The 18881-nt window shown below is 29.0% G+C and overlaps 1 protein-coding gene across 1 annotated transcript in view; it reads right to left on the minus strand.

Annotated features, from left to right (window-relative positions):
* The window catches only part of pot (zona pellucida domain protein papillote), a 118139-nt gene that overhangs the window by 82070 nt on the left and 17188 nt on the right, over positions 1–18881 (minus strand). The window contains exon 2 of the mRNA XM_017897211.1: positions 2299–2385. The gene's annotated coding sequence lies outside the window, so the exon portion shown is untranslated. The remainder of the gene's footprint in view (positions 1–2298; positions 2386–18881) is intronic.

The following is an 18881-nucleotide window of genomic DNA, read 5'->3' on the forward strand; positions in this document are numbered from 1 at the left end:
AAATTCATGCGGCTACGATTTGGGCAACGTTATAGTGAACGAATTTATGTTCCTTTCTAATTTTTTTAAATTAACGATCTAGTGGATAAGTTTATGAATTATTAGAATTATTGAGATACAAATTGAATAAAATTACAAATTCTTAAGAACCAAATGGTCATCGGATAAATGCAATAGACGATGGCTACAATGAATACGCATTTCTGTAATTATATAACATAGAAGAATAGAAATTGCGCAATTATTTATACAATCCATTGCATGATGAATAAATATCGACGAATTCATAAAATACCTGTAAAGTGGGTTATGTGCAATATGACTACTTTCATAAGGATATATGCATATATTTGATCGTTCTTGTTGTACAATGTGCAAGAAAAATAATAGCATATATGATTTTCAATGTTTTCGAGTAACTTTGAAACGGTATATTTTAACGAAGAAGATGAATTTATTTACTTAATTGTAATTCTTGTAAAATATGTGACAAAATTAATAGCATATTCTACGATTTTTAGGGTTTCATTAGAAATTTTAAACCGTTATCTTCAATCTCAAGAAAAAAAAGGTCATTATAAATAAAATTTTATTTTACACGGAAGATTTTTATTATACAATGCCAAAAGTTGACAAAATTATAGTATTTAATATTATATAGTATATAGTATACAAACATATTTTAAATCTAATCTAAAATTAATATTATATAGTATTATATAGTAAGTATTACTATTATTGGAATACTTTTATAAATATACAAAAAATCGACATTTTTTATTTGTTTATCTTCTAAAATTACCACGATAAGTAATTTTCAAAATCCGATTTAAATTGAATGGACATTTTTCCACTCTGAGACGACTGAAATTTCGTTGATTAATTTTCTCGTGTCTGTACTATCAATTTTCACACAGGTAAAAATGTTACATTAAACACGTCAAATTTTTAGAGGAAGATGAGATCTGTGGTTAATTTTTTTCTATATTATTCAAAAAAGAAAACATTACAAGGTATACGTTGCATTAACCTCAAGGAACATCGAAAATCATAGTGTTACTGTATTCGTGAGAATGTTCATCGAAAAACGGGTCCACTGCAACCGCAGCCTTATGGTATTTGTGAAATATGGTTCGCGGTGGTTACAGCATGACGTTCATCAAGCATGGTCATGATTGAGGTCATACGTGATGGATTATCGGGCGTGTCGGATTATTAGATGGATTATCAGAATTCTATAGCGCTTGCATAGTCATATTGTCATGATTTCATTGTAGCCATAGTAGAATTGCAAGTTCAATGTAGTGCGATCAATAAAATGTAATTGGAGCATTGTTTTGGGAAATAACGTACATGAAAAATGTAACACGAACGTAAAAAAATTAAAATTTTTTTACAGTAAAACCACACGTTTGATAAGAAGAAATAAATAAAAAAATTGGAAAAAGGAACAGAATTATATTATGAAGTATGCTGTATCTTATATTTTCCTATCTTCTTTCAGTTTTTAAAGGGTTACTTGATATTAAGGCTAGAACTACCAAAGGAATAGGAAAGTCTTGTGTCAGACTTTTTATTTTTGCTGAAAATATGTAGTAGTTTTTAACAACATTAATATTGATTTCTATTCAAATAGAATCATAATTAGGTATGGGTGCTTTATTTGCATTACACTACATTGTGCTACAATTGTACGTTTAGGCTGCAATTTAATTGTGAAAAATTGTGCATTAAAGAAACATATCATTTCAGTTAGTTACTACATATCAATTCCGCCACGATAAAATTATAAAAGTTTTTAGAAATTATACAAATTTTACACATATCAGAATACTTTAAACCGAATCATTTAAGTAAATGAGGAGAACAATTGGTAAAAGTTGGCTTTAGGCTGGCTTAAGTTTGAGTTAAATTTCATTTTATTGTGTAGAGTAGACATATCTACAATTTCTCTTTTTATTGCTTTTTGCTTTTCTGTCATGGTTTATGCGAACAAAACGAATTTTTACTAATTTATCCATAACCTTTAGCATTTACCAAAATGGTTTACTAAAATGTTCGACAAGACAAGATATAATTTATAAATTCTATTTTTATATTTCAGTCATTTTGTGTTTAAATATTAATTCATTAATGTTTTTAGTTGCAGTTATACATTTAAATATACTTATATTTAAATGATCAAGTAATTTATATTTATATGATTAATCGTCATCGAATAACTATTCTCTGGATTATATAAAGATACGAAATATTTGGAAAAAAGGAAAGTTTTCGTAACTTTTGTGTTACACTTACGTTTATTGCTTCAGCCGCGCAAATATTTCAAATATCTTCTCCTTATCCCTCGATCTTGCCTCGCTACGACAATCGCATGCCTGTGATCTGAAAACGAAATAAAATCGAAATAAAAATAATTCAAGCATACAAATTTCTGTATAATTCCTTTATATACTTAATTATTTGTTTGCATCATTAACCTATGTATTATGATACCTATGTATCACTAACTGTATATAGAGTGTCCCATTTAATTTGAGTATCAAAATTAGTTCTGTTGCTACCAAAGATATCAACAAATAATTAAAGGACACTTAAATGAAGACGAGTTCAAGAAACCAATGATATCACAACCTTCGTAAAGATCTTGACAAAATTTTGTTTTATCATCATTCAAGCAATTTAAACACTGCTTAACAATTTTCTTACACCTTCGATAACTTAAATAATTTAAATGTTCAACTTCAATGAGACATCCTGTATATGAAGGCCAGATGTTAGGTCAGTTTTTACATACTTGTTTCTTGATCGTTATGTAAATCTTTTTCGTTTGAATTAAAACCTCTATTCATGTATAACTAAGATATAAAGTGGCCATTGTCATATACATCATATTATATATGTATATCACATTAGAATTATAACATTTAAATTGTGTAGAAGATTATAAAATTTCTGTACCGCTATTGTACAATTTTTAACGGAAATATTGCCAGCTTATGTATTTCAGTTTACTGTAATTAATAATCAGCTGTTGTAATAATTACAGCATAATTACAGAATGATTTCCAAAATCACATAGGCGTGAAATATGTGTTTATGAAAGTACAAATATGTGTATGTATGTATGTAACTATCGCTTTTTCTTTAATCTATGGCGTAATTTTGCGGTCTTATTCTATCATCATGTAGAAACCTGTTTTACGTAATGGACACTATACTAATGAATATAAAAAATATTCTTAACTTGTATTCTTAATTTTTTCGACTGCGCGTATATTATACTAAACATATTTTCCTGATAATTTCCTAAATTACTTCCCAATCAATCGAAATTACTTAGACGATTTTTCAGGTAATTAAAATCGTTTAGACCGGTATTTGGATAATTACTCGTGTAATTTGAAAATTATCTGGATAATTTGAAAAGCGAATGTTTTCTTTCTTATTGCAATCATAAAACTCATCTCGTTCATTGTTTCGAGTATACTGAATTTTCTTATTACCGTAAGTTATTCTAATGTGAATAATTTGAGAATTATGTATGTCATTTTTCGAATAACATTTTTAAAATATTTTCAAGGTGATTTAAGAGAAAGGACATGTAATATCAATGAAATTAAGGTAAGCGTAATCACTGTAAAGCTGAATAACTGAAGTCTAGAATAAATTACTTTTGTAAGAATGGGTAAAGATATAAGAATATTTTCATAGTCAATATAAAGAAATATATTTATTCATTCGTGTTACTTATAAAACAGTTTATATAATCATGAGTAAATGTATTGGTAGAACTTTCATTTAATTTTATATTTAAATGCAAATATATGGAAGAAGAGGCACCTGGTTAACTCGATCTACTTTTAAAGTATTATAGTCATTTTATTCTCATTAATTGCATAAGGAAGGAAAAGAATAAAACGTACATTAGTAGCTGCTTTTATCGAAAGAAAAGTATTAGTACGAACTACGAAAGTATCTCCAATTTTGTAGTATATTCTTTAATGTTATAATATATTTTTAATACATGATATTATATATTATATTACGTAAAATAATTTTATGTCTATAATATATAATGACTAGGTTAGTTTAATACTTTGTATGTGGTACCTGATTTTACCTGACTGTACATATAACAAAACCTAGTTTAAAATAAACATTCGTTGGTAATGTTATTTATTTATCTCATATTTAATTTATGGACTTATGTGAACCATGCTATATACAGTGTATCGTATAACCGTTTCAATTATTTAATTTTATATACTTGCGTGGTTATAATTATCATTGTGTTTTGTTTAAATTATCGTATGTCCCGTGTTTCTGAATTATTCATCCTTTTGTTCGTCTCTTAATTATTTACATCATATTCGAAGGGAAAGTGAGATGTCAGAAACATTGCATATTCTTATCAAGTACGGAAACTACATACAGAGAACATCGTTACCTATCTCGTATTTTATTTAGAAATAAAGTTATACTTTTTATAATAATTGTAATTATAGTAGTATTAAAAATTTTACGAAATTATATATATTTTGTTAATATTGCAATAATAAAACATGTGTGTTTCCGTATATGTACAACATCTTTTGCATACTTTTGGTTGCGCGTGATAAATGTAGCCACCCGAGTATGAAATTTACTTAAGGTTTCAATTGTCAAAACATAATACTATTAATATGTCATATACATTTTTATATTTTTATATATTTTAATAACTAGAAATAAGAAGCATTCACCGAAGAATAATCATATATCTACTCCAATTTACGAATTTCCTAAGCAATTAGGAAATAATTTCTTAATCAATTATGTGCACTTACTAATGATCGATTAGAATTTTGTATATTTATTGCCAATATCTTTCAAAAATCATTTACTCTCCATTCTAATATATTTCACTAAAATTCTTTTAATATTATTATTTGCAACTTACATTGAAACAAAAATTGGCTCCTGTGTAAGTAATTAAAAATGACCTTGAAATTTAGAAAGATACAAATAATAGGAGGAAAACAATAGGAAGAAAGTATACAAGGTGCAATAATCGTAATCGTATATATGTTTTAAAGTCACTGTTTACAAATTATCGTTCATTATGCACACAGTTATCGAAGTGATTCTAGTCAAATGCCTCACCCTGTATAAGCACCTTTCTATTTATCGTTCTTCCAGTAAAGGAATTGAAAACAGAGAAGGAAGAGTAAAAAAAAGTTTGATCGACGTTAAACACAGACCTGTAGGTTGGCCTTTTTAATTATTCCTCTTTTATTTGTGGATCGTTCGATGATTTAGCGAGATGAAGAATGACGTGATATCGACCTCGACTGTTTCCTGCCTTATACACGCGTAGGTATATACGCTCTCTTCTCTCCGAGACCTCGACCGATTCTCTCAGCTCGACGTAGCGTGCTCGTGTGCTTCGATGACAGCAAGCATCCCGAAAAAATTGTTTCTATCGTAAGTAGCAAAAGAACGAAGAAAATAGGAAACAAATGAGGACACGAGGCCCAAAGATTTTTAAGTATTTCCAAATATTTCAGAAAGAATATGCAGATCTCACATCGATTATAAAATCATCGACAAAGCTGTAAAGAAAAGGAAGAGTGAAGACACAGGAATATCGAATAAAAGGTGAAAGGAGATCAATCATTTCCAAAAGTCTTTGGATATTCTAGAAAGAGTATTAAACTCTTATATCACTGATAAAGTTGTACAAAAAAGGAAGAACCGAATGAATTAAACAAATTTTTAAATATTCCTTATGACATGAAGGATCTAATTAATGATAGAATTATCGTACAGCCTTTAATTTATTCGTCAATTTTTGCAGATAATTGCAAATCCTATTAACGCTGAATATATTAAGTTCATTTGCATACATTCCTTTTCTACAGGAGAAACAGTGAAAATTCAACGCTTTTGTATTATTATACAATTACGCTGTTACATTTAACCATTAAATTGTAATCAGAGGATCATGTTACGCACCTATTGACGATCATTAATTACAACGTTTTCGATCAAATTAAGCTCTATATGTGTGGTAGATACAACGAATGCTTTGTCGCGAAATGAAAGAATAAACTTAACTCCGCATAATCACAACCAAGCTATAAAACTATAAATTCAAATTTCGTATTTTATACTCGCATAACCTGTTTCGACACTCTTCTTAGTCATTTTATGTACCTTATAAATATCTTTGACATCATAATTATTACGTGTTAATTTCTGCTATGATTAAAATCCATAAATAAAATAAAAAGAAGAAAGAAGTGGAAGGAAATAAAAGACTCGCGTCAATGAGTCTTTTTATAAAAGAAAGAAATGTGACGTTGCAATGAAAAGGGTTTTAATTAAGCAGGATTAACATAGAAACAAGACGAAAAGGAAAATTACTCTTCGTGAAATAACAGAAAATGGCTGAGTATTCGCCGGAAATCTGAGAAAACGCAATTGAGGAAATTATAAACTAGCAATGTTGACAGCTTTACTGGTTTTCCTATTGCACAGTGAAAGTTCGTAGAAGAATAGTTTGTGCGAAGAACAAGGACAGGTGGAGGAAATTTCAATGAAGGCCAGGAAGAAATTTTTAAAGTGAAATTTATGTAGGTCCTGGGAATGTAAGGGATTGTGTGAGGATGAATTCGGGAGCATGTTTTCGAAGATCTAGAGTAGGTGGCGTCGAAAGTTGTGCAGTTTCTGAAATATCGAAGGCGTTAGGCTGTTCCATTTTCGAAACTTTCAAGGTTTCCTACGGATTACATTTGCATTTCGATATTATGACCATATTCGGAACGCGGAATGTTGCAGACGTGAGCTTTCATGAATATTAATTATTTTGTTTGCTTTTTCGTGTCATCGAAATTAATTAATTTTAATTTATAACCTTTTCTTTGGTACCATCAATTTTAGTTGTGATGCTTGATTATTTAATGTCTGGTCATTATCATTGGAAAACTTATTGAAAAGTAAAACTACCTTTTAATATATATTATTAAATTTTCAATGTTAATATATATAATTTACGAAAATTAAATATATATAATTTGCAATACATGGATATATAATATAATTATTAACAAATACATATATGTAATTGTATAAATATATTATAACATATTTGTAATAATTATATTTATATATTATATTACATACACAGTGTTCCTATTAAGTATTTTCGAAACTAATAATAATACAAACAAATATTTCAGACAAAAATTAAATGGTTTCTGGAAACACGTAATGTAAAGAGATAAGTGACTTAGTACTTTAAATATTCAAAATAACGATATGCATGGATTAGTACTATCAAAATATAATTTAAAGAATTGATTTGACTTTCATATAATCTTTACATCTCTATTTAGGAAAGAATTACTTTTGTAGTAATATGTCCCCTGAAACTATTCAGCTTTTGTCTGGAATATTTTTTGTACGAGTAGTAGTTAGTTTCAAAGATAGTCGACTAGATTGATTTAAATGGAACACTAAATATAATATTTATCTCGTCTTACTTATTTTGTCTTATATCCTATTATGTTATGTTACATGTAGGATGATCAACGCAGCTTTCACACCTTGAATAATTTTTGAAGTATGCGTTACACGAAAAAATTTTCTATCCAAAAATGGTCTAGTTTGAGTGAACATATTGTGTACTGAATGCATTTTTTGTAGGTAAATGTGTTTCGAATTTCAAGGCCAACTTCGCTTTTTTAAATAGAATGCTATATTTTTTTATACCAAAGTATGGAAAAATGTCGAATTGTGGGTTGTATTGATATTTGGCCCTAAATCTAATAGTTAACAAGTAATTTACCTTTATTTCTTAAAAACGTTCTTTACGTAATAATCACATCTCTATGAAAAGGAATATAGATATATATGTATACAATATTAAAGGTTAATCGAAGTAAGTTACGCAAGTATGCATATTATATTATATTTATACATATATATATAAGAAATTTATAAAAGAAATATATAAAAGAAATTTGATGAGAATGACAAATATAATATATTTCAATGTTTATAATATGTTAATTTTAATAATCATCAACATGAATTATATATTTATATTCATGTTCCTTATTCCAAGTATTATAAATTTTAACATTGAAATATATCATATTTGTCATTCTCATGAAACTTCTTTTATATATAAATTTCTTATATGTATAAATATATAAATATATTTTATTTATATTCATATATTTATATTCATGTTTCTTATTCAAAATATTATAAACATTGAAGTATACCATATTTGTCATTGTCATGAAATTTCTTTTATATATAAATTTCTTATATATATAAATATATAAATATATTTTATTTATATTCATGTAATTTACATTCATATATTTATATTCATGTTTCTTATTTAAAATATTATAAACATTGAAATATATCATATTTGTCATTCTCATAAAATATCTTTTTTTATATTTTAAATTGTATGGATTAACGGAAAAAGTTACCTACACAAGTAACTAGATTATTCATACGTGGTAAGAATATAAATTACCGATAAATTTATTAAAATTTGCCATCAGGAGTTAAAATATCCGAAAAGTTTCTTTGGATAAATACCTGAAACGCGTTATTTGTTGATTATAAGGCATTATGTGAACATTGCAAGCTATTTCACATGAAACTTTTGATTTCACTAGCTGACTAATAAAACTCTAAACGCTCCTAGCTAGTTAATTATGTAACTGGAACAGGATCTACGTCCACGCTTTTACATACACACCGTTTACTATCGCCTGACAGTTCTCCTGTCCACTAATCTTTTCAATAATCTCTACAAATTTCTCACACTCGACCTCGACTAACATATTCTCCGCACCTATTCTAAATAGTCGAACTCGTTAACAATTGTTATGTAAAGCCTCGAAAATCAATTTTAAATGGAATCTTTACAAAATAATAATTTTGCGAAATAGCGAAACCTTCTAGAAATCGAAGCTATCGATCTCTGACTGGTTTGAGTCTCGTTCTCTCCGTTTCCATCTCACTCGTGCCCCGTTTACGTAATAAAGAAACGAATTTTAAGCAAACATATTTTTCCTCACGTCTCACCGATATGTGCTACCTGTTCACAACTTTGGTCTTACCAAATTGGAAATGGTAAAAAGTTGAACGCCTTGTTAGACCGTACATGTTAGAAATGGGTATTGTGTATTTTTGAATATCGTCATTCATTAAATAGTTTTGGGTGATACGCACGTAATACTCGTGTGGAATAATACATCGAAACTGTTGACATTTTTATTTATTTATTTATTTATTTAAATTCTGACTTCATTTGATATATATTCATTTTTTGTTTAAATATAGGAAAAGGTCATGCAGTGCTAACATATTTAAATTATGCTATTATACTTTTGACTAAAACTGGTGAAATTTCAATTGCAAAATCCTACTTTGTTGTATAATTAATATTTAATCAAAAAGGTTTCTGTGAAATTTTATAATAAGAACTGATAATTTGCAAGAATGCAAAAGCTAATTAATCTATGGAAAACGAAACTTGTTCAGTAATGATTTAGATTTAGTTGAATAATTATATAAATAGAAAGACAAGATATTTAAATATTTGTATAATATTCAAACTCTATTTCTATACGTCGTAAATAAGATATCGATATTCTCTTGATCTATGCATTCAACAAGTTCTCATTCATGTCCTTCTACTCCATTTATTTAACCAGTTTATCCTTGTAAGTATTCAGTCAGTGATTAATCTGACAACTTTTTAACTACATCTAATTTCCTTCATAATTTTATTGCTAACAGTAACTGCTAAATGCAGGAAGTGTTTACATTAAACTTACCGTATTGTATTTCGTTACTTCAGTAGATCAGGCAAAACGAGCTAAGAAGTGATCACTTTGCTTATTCTTTTGTCAATTCCCTCTAAGAAACATGATAGTATCGTTTCAAAACTTTCCGATGAAGGTTTTCTCGAAATAATCTTTTTTTCATATAATTAATAACAAGTTCTGCAATTATTTAATAGCTTAATTTGATAGTTACTTTAATTAGAAGCTTTCATAATTATTTAATGTTACAATCACACATTCACTTTCCTAATTTTTATTTTCTTCTCTGATCACTATAGTATGGAATTCCTCGTCAATTATATTGCCATCAAATAATTTACAGAGTGTTTCCTTCAACTGGAAACAGTGAAATGCCTGATAAGGGTACCTGATAACTTACCAAAAATATATTTTTCCAGAAATTGTATAGAATGAAAAGGAACATTCAATTAACATCTATTTGTTTGTTTTTATAGCAAATTTTGCAAATTGTATTATAAATACGAAGATACATAGGAATAAATAAGACGTTCGCATAAGGTTAACTAGTAATACTCGTTTCTATAATTTTCTAATGATAATAATTTCATTGGTTTGACTGATTGGTGTTATACGATAGTTGAATTTGCCTCAACAAATGCTATCATGTTATACAAAAATAATAATATGTTATACATATATGATTTCACTTAAAAAAACGTATTTAATTTTTAATTTAATTAAAATTTTTCTCACTACTTGAGTTCCAAAACAAAAATTTTTACCATATATCTCCTGTTATATCGAACAACTTTTGTAAAAACCTTTTTCCATGAGTTCAATCCCTTTTGAAATATTCCACTGTTTTCAGTTCAAGGAAAGATTTTATACACATAACATTTATAATATTACATATAACTCACACTTTTCAAAAATTATAAATAATTAGTACTTTTTAATATTTTTAGTTTAGTATTTCTTTTCTCGTAAGCAAATAGAGTATTAATTCAACAAAGGTTAATATAGGCAACATTAATTTAGCATGTTCCAATACTTTTTTAGTGAATGGGCACTTATGGCAGAAGTCAATTTGACAATTTTTTCAAACTTTTACTTTTCTCGCGATTTTCACAAATACCGTAAAACTCGCGGACTTCATGACGTATGAGGTAACGCTAATACGGAGGAAACTTGGAGAATCATCGAATGAGTTGTTCAAAGGAAAAGTGTTGACTATCTGCACGCAACTGAATAGAGCGAAATCGTCTTGTCGATCACGTTCTAAGTCGGCGAATCGAGCCGAGTTGTCGAGTCTACACGTATTTTTCGTGTAGGAGAGGTGTACGTGTCTGCAATCAGCGATTTCAACGAGGAATGTCGGCGACACACCTCTTCCACGATTGTTTCTTCTGATGGCAGATTGTTCCTTCGGTGGTAATGGCCCGAGGTCGATGCATCTCTTGTCCTCGATATCAATTCCACTATAACTATTTTCTCTCTTCTGCTGCACTTTTTGCTGTTTACCTTTTCCTCTTTTCCCTTTTCTCTCCTCTTTCCTTTTCGACTTTACTCCTATAATTTATTAATCATATTCTGCACTTGTACACGTGTAATATAAATAATATATATGCATATGTAACATAAATAAATTTAAAAATATTTATGTTCTCTATTATTCTTGATTTATATTTTTTACTCGTGACCTGTGCCATTTTCATTCTCTATCTTTATCATATTATGTTCTATTTTTATTTTCTATTCCTTGTTATTTTTCTTTCTATTTTATTTATATTCCTTGCTCTTTATTTATTACTTTGAATAATTACTTTTTATTTCTATCTTGATCTTATCCTCTATCTTGTCCTTAAACACTATCTTTATCTTATATTCTCTATTTCTATTTGTGGATAGAACTTGTACGTTTCTTAACAGTTAATATATTAATAAATTTATATAATAATATTTAAATGTTGATATCAATTCGCAATACAATATTTTAAACAAAATGGTTCACACTATCTAAAAAATTCTTCTCTATCTCTCGCTCTCTCTCACTCTTATTAATACATGTTTACGATTCTCACGTAACTGTTTCATTCTGGCACATTCTTCGAAACATTTTTTAATGACATTCATACCAGATTCCACTCGCATATATTATATTATATCATCCAGAATGACTTTCATTTATTCTATCTCAATACCATTCACACACAAAACACTCACATTCTCATGAAACCAATACTAACACTATTCCATTCATATTTTCTATTTCATCTTCCAAGTCTAGACCATTCAGCTTATTGTTAGTCAAATTCTGAAGCTTACAGAGTCCCATCCAGATTGCTCAATATCTGACTACGTACAAGTACTCGTCTACTGTCTTTCGTTTTAAAAAGGAAATAGAAAGAGGGATGAGTTATGTGTATTAGATTTGTTGATCGCGTTCAAAACCAGTCTTGCAGCGATGACACACGAGGGAAGTAAAGTCCCGCAGCTCTCTCCTATTTTAGCTGCCTTTTAGTATATTTATTTCCCCGTTCCTCTTTCATCCTCTAATATCTACATATACTCCACATTTCTCTTGCTGTTCTATTTCGTATCTATCATACATTTTCTAGCTTTGATCTTGCTCTCCTATCTCCTATTCTACTCTCTCCCTATAAGATCGGTGCATGTGCAATATAATTTCTCCGGATCCAAATCTGATAGACCAATATCGTAAAATAAGTTCCCGTAAATTGTCGTTCATTGCTCACTTTTCCTTTTCGAAGGTAATTATAATAATTCGATATGAAAATTATTGTTCCATATTAAAAACAATTCTATTTATTCTACAAAATAGAATTGATATTTTTAATTCGACTATGTATCTCGTTCAATTAAAATTTGATAATTCCGACACGTATTTGTTCACTATTAATTCTATACTAATTTGGAATAATAGTGATTATATAAAAGTGAAGCGACCTTACCAATTTTTTCAATATCGAAATATATAATCGTAGATATTATTCTAAATTACGTAAAAATGTTTGAGGAATAGGCCAAGAATTGGAATCTTTAATCTGATTCTAGAATCTAATTATTATAATATTTCGAATTTTCATTCTATATATTTGTTTGCAACAGTGTCTGTGGTATCATATACGCCATCGAGAGACGGGAAATGCTTGCTTCATGAATAAATAAGTCTTAGTAAATTGCAAACGATCAAACTTAACCAACTTCGATCACTTTTAATTTCGATTTGCGTGGCTAGCCGCCTTGCCTCGGCCGGTATATTAATCTAACAGAACGTAACCTAATTTAGCGTAACTGCTTAATTAGTTACAGGTTTGATTAGATCAATATTGCGAATGTCAGAACTGTGAAATGCAAGCAGTAAAACAACTGTGATTCATAACGTTCATGCTGTGAGCAGAGAAATATGTACGAGTATCAAAAACATTTCATTGCGAATATCTGCGAATATCTTGAGCATTATAAGCAGACAAAATAACGGATTTTAAGATCATCGAAATCGACGAAGTCACCTTCTTCTATATTGCTCTTATTTCGTCTAAATCGCTGAAATAACTTGAAAAATAAACATATGTTACAGTCAAAATCCGAATTTAATGAATATTAGTTTCGATTAAAAGCTAGTTATTAAGATTATCAAGATTTCTCGTCAATACTAATTTCGATTAGTTACTTCCAAAATTAATTTAATGCTGTTGTTTAAAAATAATTCTCACTGGCCAAAGCGTTTTAATTGTTATAAAGAGAATTGTACTTCGAAGCGATGTCTCTGCAAAAGGAAGAGAAATCTTCGTAATTCAAAATTGCAATGCGATTTCTCGTGTCGTAGCAAGTAAAATTTCGAAGACATTTGTCCAGTGCTTCCACATCGTGGTTGTTATTAGCTTTCCCTATATGGAAGTACACAGTTACCTGAAAACGGATTTTAACGCTAATATTATTTTATCATAGTATTTCGTTAATAACTTTATTTAAACATTTATTCAAAATCTTTATGTGTAAAAAGTTAATACAAAACAAAAAAGAATTCTAAAATAAAAGATAAAAATTTTCGTCCTCCCCGATCTTAACGTGTAAAAATATTACTCGCTTACCAGTACGCTAAACCATTACATGGGAATATTTTTGAACAGGACTGAATTAAATCAACGATAAATCTTCAATTACAAATATCTTAGAAATTATTGAGTATTGATACCTGTAATCATATACCTTCACCATCCAGGGCCGACGTGACTTTTCGCGGGGCCGGGTTCAAAAATTTTGCGGAACCAGTATATAAAAAGTTAATCAAAATCGGTGTTTTCTAATTGGGTGATTTACTTAACACCTAATATCTTCCGCACTCGTGTTACAGTCGTATTAACCTTTGATGTCAACAATTTAATGGTAAGACGCTGTAACGAAACATTTCAATGCAAATATAAAAAAGAATATCTTGCACTCGTGTCAGTGTGCAGCAAGCTGTCATCGATTAATGGATTATGCGATTGTATACGCCCAAATATTCAATCTACTATACAGGGGGTGTTGCAAAATGTCTGATGAGTTTTCGTAGACCGCGAGGCCTTTGAAAACGTGGGGCCGGGTTCCGGTGAACGCACTGAACCTGCCTCGTGCCGGCCCTGTCACCATCGGAGGAACTAAATCTACCTATCCTGCAAAATTTGAACTAAATTGTGACCCGAAAACCTTGCAGCCTCTTTGTTAGGTGAATCAGAATTATTAATCACTAAACGATTTCTAGGCAATGTTAGTATGGATTGACAGCACTAGGTTAATTCTATACTCGACTAGACAAAACTATTATTAAGAGACCTTAGATAAAATTAATCTTACTTGGTTAGAACTAGTTTTAACTGATTTTAGTTTCTTATTCTAACATACGTACATATTTAGCGAATTTGTTATATAAATAATGTGCTCATGGCAAAGTTGTTTGCAACAGTGAAAATATTAAACAGGAAGAAATTTACAGGGATAGAAGAGCATTGAATGCTAGCAAGATTTATAATAGAAATATTGAAATGTCATCATCAGCAATCGTGAATAACCAGAATCATCAATATGTTGGTGTTCAATATGAGTTACAATTTCTATAAATACTGTGAAAGCTGTTGGAACCATAACAACTTGTAGAGGATTATGCAAATGTCTAGTGTGGTGTTCAATATGAGTTACAGTTTCTATAAATACTGTGAAAGCTGTTGGAACCATAACAACTTGTAGAGGATTATGCAAATGTCTGTAAACAGTCCAACATTAGATCAAGGATCTCAGAGTTGTCAATTCTTCATTGGAAAATGAACCAAGAAGAATATTGCAAAATATCGTCGATATTAATTGTTTAAGAGATGTTATTCAAAGTAATCTGTGGCAAACAGCGAGATAAATAACGCTTGAAATGAAAGCGAGTCTTTCGATTTGTTACTTAGCTCGAACAGGAAAAGTAAAGAAAGTGGACAAATGGGTTCCGCATGAGCGACATGCAGAAGGCAAAACGAGCAAAGACGGTCATTTCGTTATTGAAAAGAAACAAGCAGAAACTATTTTTAAACCATAATTCCACCGGTGACGAGAAGTGAATCTTATATGACAATCGAAAATGTTGGGGACAATGACTCTATAAAGATGAATATGCAGATGAATATGCAATACATGCCAAAACCACCGCGTCATCCGAAGTAGTAGTTGTTTGGTAGTCATCAGCAGAATTTATTCATTAGCATTCTTATAATTATAGATAATAATTATTTTTGTCTCGTGGAAACGGTTATTTATTACAGAATATTATAGAATATTATGGTTATTTATTATGAAACAGTCTATGTTTCTGTTATTTCTGATATGTAATTTAATCTTCCATGGCAGGGATGAGTAACCCTTGTTCTGCAGTATGCAAAATTTGAAAATTTAAGGTTGCATGCGAGCCATAACTTAAATTTAATATAACTATGATTTTTACATTTTAACCAAATGAAGGTTAAATGAAGCGTGAATGACTAAATTAGACACTTTATTTGCCTTTCTTCTTTTCTTTCTCTTTTTTTTTATTAATTTACAACTATGTCTGCGGGATTAATTACCAAATTTGTTGATTATGATTTTTTTCACGAATGGAGTAGTATCCAATAGTATTCTTATTATATTTTACAACCTATTTTACAACCATTGCATCTGTAGACCAGCTGGTTCTGTACCTAACACAAACCTCATCCAAACCTATTAGTGGTGGATGAAATATCAATAACAATAGAAAACAATTCTTTATTTAATTACAAAAAATGATCAAACACAAATATTAAGTTTAAATCTAATTAATTTTTCACAATCACATGCTCACACCTCTTTTCACTATTAAAATTCAGTTACAACTGACCTGTGCCCAATCTCTCTGGCTTCTTCTTTCTACTTTCATACGTTACATGAACATACACAATTCATGCAACATCTCAATCATTACACGCATACTCATTTATCACGATAACCTGAATCATTAGATATTGGTATTCATGCATACTTGTCCCGCTCATCCCTTTCTTACAGACATCGCTCCTTTATTATATCAACACATATACATTCAAAATCTATGTTAACCATTCCCACAAAACCTTTCAATTTTTAAAAACTGCTTTATATCTTTGACTAATTTATTCGTATAAATTTCCAATCTACCATATGAAATGTTATAAATATTTATTCCTGTGCTTTAATGTATTTTATTGCTAGTTCATTATGGACGAATTTTCCACTGACATATCATGAAGCAGCAGGTATAGTTTTCAAGACTTTATTTTGGAATTTTTGAACGATCATCAAATTTCTCTTCAAAATTATATTTTATATATCCATATTTCTATGTCAATTTTTCTCTAAATATGGAAATATTTTATTTTATAATATGAGGGAACATCGTTTCATCCTTTTTTCCTTTTCTCCCTTTTTCAATTTTGGGATATAAATCACACCTTTTTCCATTAAACATATCACCATTTTTGAAAAATAACTGAATGGTGACAAATCAAAGAAAAGTATGAATGTGATTTGGACCACAAAAGATTAACCCAATATAATGCAACTGAATTGATTAATAATCAACCTAACTTGGTGAATAAATTGAAAGCAATTATTTGCAGAACATCTTTAATGACTAAAAATTAGAAATTTATAAAGAAGCATTCGAAGTATCGTTGAATTCTACAACTGAATGATTTTTATAGGCCTTGGATAATGAAATTTATTTATCATTAGGAGAGGCGTATAAAATCACACTTAAGTTATTGGAAATTCCTTGAATTAAATATACAGCATCTTGAAGAAACTAGGTATGGTTAATTTCATAATATTTAAGAAAATATTCTACATGTATTAACTTCTATTTTCTACTTATCTTCATCTTAATTAACGTCTACTTTTATCTTAATATTATGTCTTGCAGAAATTAATCCTAATAAATATAGCTAAAGTCTTTTTTGAGAAAGCATTCCACATCTACTAACTTTTGTTTGCTATTTTCTATATTTGTTCAAATTATTTATTTATATTAAATCATTGAAACATTTCCAGACGAGTTGTTAAATAATTACAAGTGAATATTATACATTGAAAAATTTAATGTAGATACGAAGTGAGAGTTCGTTACTTTCATATGAATCTTTTCATGTACATAAGCTCGGTTGTAGTCTTCTTACTCTACCTCTCTTCGAGCTGCTTTACCTTCTACCTTTTCCTTACATTCTTCTATTTTATAAGTATCTTCCGACTTCCTTTATTACCTGTCCAACTCACAATTACACCTTCTGACTATTTTCTATCTTGTTCTTATCCTGTCTCCTATCTTGTATCTATGTGTATACCTTCTAGTTTCCTTATCTTTTCTTCTATCTCTTATTTCCATCATCAAACTACCCTGCATTCTATATTTTCTTTTTTCTACCAACTTTTTACTTTTCGTATCATTTATTCTATACCGCATAAATTCAGCTCTGATTTCGATGAGAAAGTAGGATAGAAGGTGGTGCGTGTATGGAAATACGTATTCGGGAAATTTTGCTTGGAATGCTTTTCAGAGGATGGCGAGGGAAGCCAGAGAATAGGGAGATGGTAGCTTTATGAGAATTTTTAGAGAACGTTTCGAAAAACGACAAGGTCTATTGCTTCTTTTTTTGAGAGGAGGGTTTTATCCTGATGAATATTTGTGTTGTATTAGATAAGATTTAAAGTCGCCTGGATTTCTCAAGATAATTGTATTACTTGTTACGCACATAAATAATATTTAAAATAGTGAATTATTTAAAGCAATATATATAAAATAAAATTAGAAAATGTTGTCATATACAAAATCCGTAATATTTAGAACATTAATGTACCTTATAGTTCATACATAATTAATTATCTAAAATAAAATATAATTTCATCTTTCATTTTTGGCTGTTTAATAATTACCACATTTTATTAAACATTATATAGTTGAAATATGTTTATAAATGTTAAGATATGTAAATTATCAGCATTTGTAACTTTTTAGTATAGAAATGATGAAGGATCTTATCAATGCTTTCTTGTTTAATACTAGGACTACAAACTTGTAATACTTATTTAAATACAGTGTACATATATAGGTAATAATAATTGAGGGGAAGCAGTGAAAGTGAGGAAGTATAATTACGTTCCTATGTTAATAAAAATTATTTTTCACTTTGGCAAAGGACGTTGCATATTTTCAGGAAATGCAAAAATGGGAAGTCTGAAATGAGTCATTCTCACTCTTTTGATAGTTCTAGTGTTAATTTGAAGTTCTTGGAAGTGGTGCTCTCTTTGTAAAGGTAAGTATACTTACATTTGCAAAAGTGAATGCGCAATATTCATTAGTATTCTCTAAATAATTTTAAAAATAAATTTGAATGCACATAAACAATTAATATATTTGTCATTATAAAGTTAAACGCAATTTAGTAAACCTAAAAAAGTCAAAATTTTTTTCGTACCTAATATACCTTCTATTTTAGTCTCAAGATTCCAATTTAAATACTTATATAG

This window comes from Eufriesea mexicana, unplaced genomic scaffold (assembly GCF_001483705.2).
Source record: "Eufriesea mexicana isolate 0111107269 unplaced genomic scaffold, ASM148370v2 scaffold487, whole genome shotgun sequence".
Taxonomy (NCBI): domain Eukaryota; kingdom Metazoa; phylum Arthropoda; class Insecta; order Hymenoptera; family Apidae; genus Eufriesea; species Eufriesea mexicana.